Source organism: Triticum aestivum, chromosome 6B (assembly GCF_018294505.1).
Source record: "Triticum aestivum cultivar Chinese Spring chromosome 6B, IWGSC CS RefSeq v2.1, whole genome shotgun sequence".
Classification (NCBI taxonomy): domain Eukaryota; kingdom Viridiplantae; phylum Streptophyta; class Magnoliopsida; order Poales; family Poaceae; genus Triticum; species Triticum aestivum.
In genome coordinates this window covers 572,019,288-572,028,670 of record NC_057810.1, presented here as the reverse complement: position 1 = coordinate 572,028,670, position 9,383 = coordinate 572,019,288, and the positions used below count along the sequence as shown (strand labels likewise).

The following is a 9,383-nucleotide window of genomic DNA, read 5'->3' as shown; positions in this document are numbered from 1 at the left end:
CATCACCAACGATCCTCTCATCAGGAGGGGGTCAATCTCCATCAACATCTTCACCAGCACCATATCCTCTCAAAACCCTAGTTCATCTCTTGTATCCAATCTTGTATCAAAACCACAAATTGGTACATGTGGGTTGCTAGTAGTGTTGATTACTCCTTGTAGTTGATGCTAATTGGTTTACTTGGTGAAAGATCATATGTTCAAATCCTTAATGCACATTATTACTCCTCTGATTATGAACATGAATATGCTTTGTGAGTAGTTACGTTTGTTCCTGAGGACATGGGTGAAGTCTTGCTATTGGTAGTCATGTGAATTTGGTATTCGTTCGATATTTTGATGAGATGTATGTTGTCTCTCCTCTAGTGGTGTTATGTGAGCGTTGACTACATAACACTTCACCATTTTTTGGGCCTAGAGGAAGGCATTGGGAAGTAATAAGTAGATGATGGGCTGCTAGAGTGACAAAAGCTTAGACCCTAGTTTATGCGTTGCTTCGTAAGGGGCTGATTTGGATCCATATGTCTAATGCTGTGGTTAGGTTTACCTTAATACTTCTTTTGTAGTTGCGGATGCTTGCAATAGGGGTTAATCATAAGTGGGATGCTTGTCCAAGTAAGGGCAGTACCCAAGCACCGGTCCACCCACATATCAAATTATCAAAGTACCGAACACGAATCATATGAGCGTGATGAAAACTAGCTTGACGATAATTCCCATGTGTCCTCGGGAGCTCTTTTCTCATTATAAGAAATTGTCCAGGCTTGTACTTTGCTACAAAAAGGATTGGGCCACCTTGCTGCACTTTATTTACTTTCATTGCTTGTTACTCATTACAATTTATCTTATCACAAAACTATCTGTTACCTACAATTTCAGTGCTTGCAGAGAAAACCTTACAGAAAACCGCTTGTCATTTCCTTCTGCTCCTCGTTGGGTTCGACACTCTTACTTATCGAAAGGACTATGATAGATCCCCTATACTTGTGGGTCATCAAGACTCTTTTCTGGTGCCATTGCCGGGGAGTGAAGCGCTTTTGGTGAGTGGAACTTGGTAAGGAAACATTTATATAGTGTGCTAAAATTTTCTATCACTTGTTACTATGGAAACTAATCCTTTGAGGGGCTTGTTCGGGGTATCTTCACCCCAACCAGAAGAGCAAAGAGTTGCTCCTCAACCTACTGAACCTACTTAAACTATTTACTTTGAGATTCCTTCGGGTATGATAGAGGAACCGCTAGCTAATCCCTTTACAGGAGATGGAACATTGCATCCCGATTTACACCTTATCTTTGTGGATGAAGTTTGTGGATTATTTAAGCTTGCAGGTATTCCCGATGATGTTGTCAAAAGGAAGGTCTTCCCTTTATCTTTGAAGGGAGATGCATTGACATGGTATAGGCTATGTGATGATACGGGATCTTGGAATTATAAACAATTGAAGTTGGAATTTCACTAGAAGTTCTATCGTATGCATCTTGTTCAACGTGATCGTAATTATATATATAATTTTCGGCCTCGCAAAGGAGAAAGCATCGCTCAAGATTGGGGGAGGCTTAAGTCAATGTTATATTCATGCCCCAATCATGAGCTCTCAAGAGAAATGATTATTAAAAAAATTTATGCTCGGCTTTCTCCCAATGATCGTAACATGCTCGATACTTCCTGTGCTGGTTCTTATATGCTGAAGACTATTGAATTCAAATGGGACTTATTGGAAAGAATTAAACGCAACTCGGAATATTGGGGTTCCGACGATGGTAAGGAGTCAGGTATGACACCTAAGTTTGATTGTGTTAAATCTTTTATGGATACCGATGCTTTTCGTGGATTTATCGCTAAATATGGACTTTACTCTGAGATAGTAGCTGCCTTTTGTGAATCTTTTGCTACTCACGTTGATCTCCCTAAGGAGAAATGGTTTAAATATAATCCTCCCATTGAAGTAAAAGTAGTTGCACCTATTACAGTTGAAGAAAAGACTGTCACTTATAGTGATCCTATTGTTCCTGCTACTTATGTTGAGAAACCTCCTTTTCCTGTTAGGATAAAGGATCATGCTAAAACTTCGACTATTGTTCGTAAGAGTAATACTAGGACTTATACACCTCCTGATTAAATCAAAGTTGAACCTAGTATTGCTATGGTTAAAGATCTCTTGGATGATGATTTAGATGGGCATGTTATTTATTTTTGTGGTGAGACTGCTAATATTGTTAGACCAGATGCTATAACACATAGACCTGTTGTAGGCATGCCTGTTATTTCTGTAAAAATAGGAGACCATTGTTATCATGGCTTATGTGATATGGGTGCTAGTGCTAGTGCAATACCCTATGACTTATATAAATAAATTATGCAAGATATTGCACCCGCTGAATTGGAAGGTATTAATGTTACTATCAAGCTTGCCAATATAGATACTATTTCACCAATTGGGATTGTTAGAGATGTTGAAGTCTTGTGCGGGAAGGTTAAATATCCTGCTGATTTTCTTGTTCTTAGTTCCCCACAAGATGATTTTTGTCCCATTATTTTTGGTAGAGCCTTCTTGAATACTGTTAAGGCTAGGATTAATTGCGAAACGGATACTATTACAATTGGCTTAGGGGATATGTCTCATGAGTTTAATTTTGCTAAGTTTCGTAGACAACCCCGTGATAAAGAATCACCTAGTAAGGATGAGATTATTGGTCTTGCTTCTATTGCCATGCCTCCTACTGATCCGTTAGAACAATATTTGCTAGACCATGAAAATGATATGTTTATGAAGGAAAGAAGGGAAATGATGAAGTGTTCCTTCAACAGGAACCTATTCTGAAACACAACCTACCCATTGAAATTCTAGGGGATCCTCCTCCACCCAAGGGTGATCCCGTGTTTGAACTCAAACCATTACCTGATAATCTTAAGTATGCTTATCTTGATGAAAAGAAAATATATCCTGTTATTATTAGTGCCAACCTTTCAGAGCTAGAAGAAGAAAGATTATCGAAAACTCTGAAGAAGCACCGTGCTGCTATTGGATATACTCTAGATGATCTCAAGGGCATTAGTCCCATGTTATGCCAACACAAAATTAATTTGGAGGGTGATGCCAAACCAGTTAGAGATCCTCAACAACGACTGAATCCTAAGATGAAAGAAGTGGTAAGAAAGGAGATACAAAAGCTCCTTGAGGCAGGTATAATTTATCCCGTTGCTGATAGTGATTGGGTAAGCCTTGTCCATTGTGTTCCTAAAAAGGGAGGTATTACCGTCGTTCCAAATGATAAAGATGAATTGATCCCGCAAAGAATTATTATAGGTTATAGGATGGTAATTGACTTCTGTAAATTAAATAAAGCTACTAAGAAATATCATTACCCTTTACCTTTTATCGATCAAATGCTAGAAAGACTATCCAAACACACACATTTCTGCTTTCTAGATGGTTATTCTGGTTTCTCTCAAATACCTGTGTTAGCGAAGGATCAATCAAAAACTACTTTTACTTGTCCTTTCGGTACTTTTGCTTATAGACGTATGCCTTTTGGTTTATGTAATGCACCTGTTACCTTTCAAAGATGTATGATGGCTATATTCTCTGACTTTTGTGAAAAGATTTGTGAGGTATTCATGGATGATTTCTCCGTTTATGGATCCTCTTTTGATGATTGCTTGAGAAACCTTGATCGAGTTTTGCAGAGATGCGAAGACACTAGTCTCGTCTTGAATTGGGAATAGTGTCACTTTATGGTTAATGAAGGCATTGTCTTGGGGCATAAGATTTCTGAGAAAGGTATTGAAGTTGATAAAGCTAAAGGTGATGCTATTGAAAAGATGCCATGTCCCAAGGACATAAAAGTTATAAGAAGGTTCCTTGGTCATGTCGGTTTTTATAGGAGGTTCATTAAGGACTTTTCTAAAATCTCTAGGCCTCTGACTAATTTATTGCAAAAATATATTCCTTTTGTCTTTGATGATGATTGTGTAGAAGCATTTGAAATACTTAAGAAAGCTTTAATCACTGCACCTATTGTTCAACCACCTGATTGGAATTTACCCTTTGAATTTATGTGTGATGCTAGTGATTATGCTGTAGGTGCTGTTCTAGGGCAAAGAGTTGATAAGAAATTGAATGTTATACAGTATGCTAGTAAAACTCTTGATACTGCCCAGAGAAATTATGCTACTACTGAAAAAGAATTCTTAGCAGTTGTGTTTGCATGTGATAAGTTTAGACCTTACATTGTTGATTCTAAAGTTACTATTCACACTCATCATGCTGCTATTAAATATCTTATGGAAATGAAAGATGCTAAGCCTAGACTTATTAGATGGGTTCTCTTGCTCCAAGAATTTGATTTGCATATTATTGATAGAAAGGGAGCTGAGAACCTCGTTGCAGACAACTTATCTAGGTTAGAGAATGTTCTTGATGACCCACTGCCTATTGATGATAGTTTTCCTGACGAACAATTAGTGGTCATTAATGCTTCTCGTACTGCTCCTTGGTATGCTGATTATGCTAATTACATTGTTGCTAAATTTATACCACCTAGTTTCACATACCAGCAAAAGAAAAAGTTCTTTTATGATTTAAGACATTACTTCTGGGATGACCCACACCTTTATAAAGAAGGAGTAGATGGTGTTATTAGACGTTGTGTACCTGAGCATGAGCAGGTACAGATCCTACACAAGTGTCACTCTGAATCCTATGGAGGACACCACGCTGGAGATAGAACTGCACATAAGGTATTGCAATATGGTTTTTATTGGCCTACTCTCTTGAAAGATGCTCGTAAGTTTGTCTTATCTTGTGATAAATGTCAAAGAATTGGTAATATTAGTAGACGCCAAGAAATGCCTATGAATTATTCTCTTGTTATTGAATCGTTTGATGTTTGGGGCTTTGATTATATGGGACCTTTTCCCGCCTCTAATGGTTACACACATATTTTAGTTGTTGTTGATTACGTTACCAAGTGGGTAGAAGCTATTCCAACTAGTAGTGCTGATCATAACACTTCTATTAAAATGCTTAAAGAAGTTATTTTCCGAGGTTTGGAGTCCCTAGATATCTTATGACTGATGGTGGTTCACATTTTATTCATGGTGCTTTCCGTAAGATGCTTGCTAAGTATGATGTTAGTCATAGAATCGCATCTCCTTATCACCTGCAGTCTAGTGGTCAAGTAGAGTTGAGCAATAGAGAGCTCAAATTAATTTTGCAAAAGACTGTCAATAGATCTAGAAAGAATTGGTCCAAGAAACTTGATGATGCATTATGGGCCTACAGAACTGCATACAAAAATCCTATGGGTATGTCTCCGTATAAGATGGTTTATGGAAAAGCTTGTCACTTACCTCTTGAACTTGAACATAAGGCATATTGGGCTATTAAAGAGCTCAACTATGACTTCAAACTTGCCGGTGAGAAGAGGTTATTTGATATTAGCTCACTTGATGAATGGAGAACCCAAGCCTATGAGAATGCCAAGCTATTCAAAGAAAAAGTCAAACGCTGGCATGATAAAAGGATACAAAAGCGTGAGTTTAATGTAGGTGATTATGTGTTATTATTCAACTCTCGTTTAGGATTTTTTGCCGGAAAACTTCTCTCTAAATGGGAAGCTCCTTACGTTATCGAGGAGGTCTATCGTCCTGGTGCCATAAAAATCAACAACTTCGAAGGCACAAGTCCGAGGGTGGTGAACGGTCAAAGAATTAAACATTATATCTCAGGTAATCCTATCAATGTTGAAACTAATATTATTGAAACCGTAACCCCGGAGGAATACATAAGGGACACTTTCCAGAATGTTCCAGACTCCGAAAAGGAATAGGTATGTGGTACAGTAAGTAAACCGACTCCAAAACAATTCTAATGGCAATTTTTATCCGTTTTGGAATATTTAAGAATTTTAGGAAGAAATAAGTAATCCGGGAAGGACACGAGGCCTCCACGAGGGTGGAGGGCGCGCCCACCCTTCCTGGGCACGCCCCCCTGTCTCATGGCCACCTCATGTGCCTCCCGGACTCCGTTTTCTTGCACGTTACGTATTTTGGTCGGTAAAAATTCATTATATAATCTCCCGAAGGCTTTGACCACCGTATCACGCAAATATCCTCTATTTTCATTCGAGCTGTTTTTCTGACAGATCTAGAGCACCATGACGTTGCCTTCCTTCAACAATGAAGACAAGGATGCTTGGCTATTGAAGATAGAGCTGAAAAGAGAAGAACCGGAAGAGATCAACAAGGAGGAAGGGATCAAGAAGGCCACGGAGGTTCAAGCTCCGGCGGTGGAAGAAGAAGACATCCCTCAACCCTTACCTAACCTCTTTACTCCAACTGAGATTGAAGCTTTCAAGATGATTGAGTTAGCTCACATTCAGAATAAGTATCTCACACAGGAGAATATTTTGTTGAAGGATCATATTGCCGGACTCAAGGGCATTATCCGCAAGTTGGAGGAGCTTTTACGCTCAATGTGCGATTATCCACCATCATCATCACCACCTCCATCACCTTCGAGGACATAATCACATGGGTATGTGCTACCTCTTGAGCACTGTGTTGGATTTCCCCGAAGAGGAGAGGATGATGCAGCAAAGTAGCGTAAGTATTTCCCTCAGTTTTTGAGAACCAAGGTATCAATCCAGTAGGAGACCACACACAAGTCCCTCGTACCTACACAAAACGATAGCAACTCACAACCAACGCTTAGGGGTTGTCAATCCCTTCACGGTCACTTACGAGAGTGAGATCTGATAGAGATAATATTTTTGGTATTTTTGATTGATAGATGCAAAGTAAAAAGTAAAGGCAAAGTAAAACAAATCAAGTAAATAAAGTGATAGAGATTGATATGATGAGAATAGACGCGGGGGCCATAGGTTTCACTAGTGGCTTCTCTCAAGAGCATATATATTCTACGGTGGGTGAACAAATTACTGTTGAGCAATTGACAGAATTGAGCATAGTTATGAGTATACTAGGAAATGATCATGTATATAGGCATCACGTCCAAAACAAGTAGATCGAAACGATTCTGCATCTACTACTATTACTCCACTCATCGACCGCTATCCAGCGTGCATCTAGAGTATTAAGTAAAAACAGTGTAATGCCGTAAGCAAGATGACATGATGTAGAGGGATAAATTCATGCAATATGATAAAAACCCCATCTTGTTATCCTCGATGGCAACAATACAATACGTGCCTTGCTGCCCCTTCTGTCACTGGGCAAGGACACCGCAAGATTGAACCCAAAGCTAAGCACCTCTCGCATTGCAAGAACTACCAATCTAGTTGGCCAAACCAAAAAGGATAATTCGAAGAGACTTGCAAAGATAACTCAATCATACATAAAAGAATTCAGAGAAGAATCAAATATTTTCCATAGATAATACTGGATCATAAACCCACAATTCATCGGTCTCAACAAACACACTGCAAAAAGAAGATTACATCGAATAGATCTCCACGAGAGAGGGGGAGAACATTGTATTGAAATCCAAAAAGAGAGAAGAAGCCATCGAGCTACTAGCTATGGACCCGAAGGTCTGAAGTAAACTACTCACACTTCATCAGAGGGGCTATGGTGATGATGTAGAAGCCCTTCATGGTGGATGCCCCCTCCGGCAAAGCTCCTTAACATGCCCCAAGATGGGATCTCATGGATACAGAAGATTGTGGCAGTGGAATTAGGTTTTTCGCTCCTGTTCTGATCGTTCAGGGATACGTAGGTATATATAGGAGGAAGGAGTATGTCGGTGGAGCTCCGAGGGGCCCACGAGGTAGGGGGCGCACCCCGGGGGGGGGGGGCCTCCACCCTCGTGACCTCCTCGGGCACTACTTGGAGTAGGGTCCAAGTCTCCTGGATCACGTTCGGTTGGAAAATCACGATCCCGAAGGTTTCATTCCGTTTGGACTCTATTTGATATTCTATTACTTCGAAATACTGAAAAAGGAAAAAAACAACAATTCTGGGCTGGGCCTCCGGTTAATAGGTTAGTCCCAAAAGTAATATAAAAGTGGAAAATAAAGCCCAATATAGTCCAAAACAGTAGATAAAGTAGCATGGAGCAATCAAAAATTATAGATACGTTGGAGACGTATTAGTATGGGCACTCCCCTTGGCAACTGCCAAGCTTGGGGGAGATGCCCCGGTATCATATCCCATCACACTCTTATCTTTACCGTTTTATTTAGTTTGATCCTTTTAGTAGTATCTTGATCTAGTATATTGAAGTTTTAGTATCAATTAGTTTTGAGTTTTGCTTTGTGATCTGCTTATGTAATCGAGTCCGTGAGCTATCTATAATAAAGATTAGTGTTGAGTCAAGGGCTTTGCTATCTTGCCATGATCTTGAGAAAGTAGACATAATAAAAAGAATAAAAGAGCTCATATTGATCTTATGGATAGTAATGACTTCACACATAGAAAGTATGAGGCATAAAAGTTGTTAAGAGTTGACAAACGTAGTTTTGGTCATCATTGCAATTAATAGGAAGTAATAAGGAAAGAGAGGTTTTCACATACAAATATACTATCTTGGACATCTTTTATGATTGTGAGCACTCATTAAGTATGACATGCTAAAAGAGTTGACGTTGGACAAGGAAGACAATGTAATGGTTTATGTTTTCTCACATCTCACTTAAAGTATATTGTCATTGATCTTCCCAACATGTTGAGCTTGCCTTTCCCCCTCATGCTAGCCAAATTCCTTGCACCAAGTAGAGATACTAGTTGTGCTTCCAAATATCCTTAAACCCAGTTTTGCCATGAGAGTCCACCATACCTACCTATGGATTGAGTAAGATCCTTCAAGTAAGTTGTCATGTTGCAGACAATAAAAATTGCTCTCTAAATATGTATGACTTATTAGTGCAGAGAAAATAAGCTTTATACGATCTTGTTATGGAAGCAATAAAAGCGACAGACTGCATACTAAAGGTCCATATACAAGTGGAAATATAAAGTGACGTTCTTTTGCATTAAGATTTTGTGCATCCAACCCTAAAATCACATGACAACCTCTGCTTCCCTCTGTCAAGGGCCTATATTTTAATTTATGTTTTTACTTTATACTTGAGTCAAGGTGATGTTCACCTTTCCCTTTTTAATTTTATCCTTTGGCAAGCTCCTCGAGTTTGAAAGATCTTGATATATATATCCAATTGGATGTAAGTTAGCATGAATTATTATTGTTGACATCACCCAAAGGTGAATACATTGGAAGGCAACACAATAAGCCCCTATCTTTCTTAGTGTCCGGTTGAAACTCCATAACCAGAAGTATTGCGTGTGTGTTAGCAATTATAGAAGACTATATGATATTTGAGTATGTGGACTTGCTGAAAAGCTCTATTCTTGACTCTTTCTG

At 39.0% G+C, this 9,383-nt stretch overlaps 1 pseudogene; it reads left to right on the top strand.

Annotated features, from left to right (window-relative positions):
- The first annotated feature begins 4,300 nt into the window (after nt 1–4,300).
- Nucleotides 4,301–9,383, top strand: part of LOC123139394 (uncharacterized) — an 87,078-nt pseudogene continuing 81,995 nt past the window's right edge.